This window comes from Colobus angolensis, unplaced genomic scaffold (assembly GCF_000951035.1).
Source record: "Colobus angolensis palliatus isolate OR3802 unplaced genomic scaffold, Cang.pa_1.0 Scaffold97, whole genome shotgun sequence".
Lineage (NCBI taxonomy): Eukaryota > Metazoa > Chordata > Mammalia > Primates > Cercopithecidae > Colobus > Colobus angolensis.
The window spans coordinates 10,322-10,962 of record NW_012123709.1 but is presented as its reverse complement, the minus strand read 5'-3'; positions in this window follow the sequence as shown (position 1 = coordinate 10,962).

Here is a 641-nt window from a genome sequence, read left to right as displayed (position 1 = left end):
TTTTTTGAGACATAGTTTTGCTCTTGTTGCCCATGCTGGAGTGCAGTGGCGTGATCTTGGCTCACTGCAGCCTCTGCTTCCCAGGTTAAAGTAATTCTCCAGCCTCAGCCTCCCGAGTAGTTGGGATTACAGGAGCCTGCCACCACGCCCGGCTAATTTTTCTATTTTTAGTAGAGATGGGGTTTCGCCATGTTGGCCAGGCTGGTCTCAAACTCCTGAACTTAGGTGATCCTCCCACCTCAGCCTCCCAAAGTGCTTGGATGATGGGCGTGAGCCACCACTGCACCCAGCCTGTTTATTCTCTTGATTGACATTTGACTTGTTTCCAGTTGCAGCTACTACGAATAATGCTGCTATGAACATTCACGTACAAATGTGGACAAATATGTGGACATATTATTTTCATTTCTCTTGGGTAAATACCCAGGTGTTGAATTGCTGGGTCATGAGATAAATATGCATGTTAAGTGGCTGTTAGTAGTTGTACCATTTTCTATTGCCACCAGCATTTTATGACACCTCCATTTCTCCACAACCTCACAACACTTGGCATTGTTGGTTTTTAATATTTTGGCGCCAGGTACAGTGGCTCATGCCTATAATCCCAGCACTTTGGGAGGCTGAGGTGGGCAGATATCAAA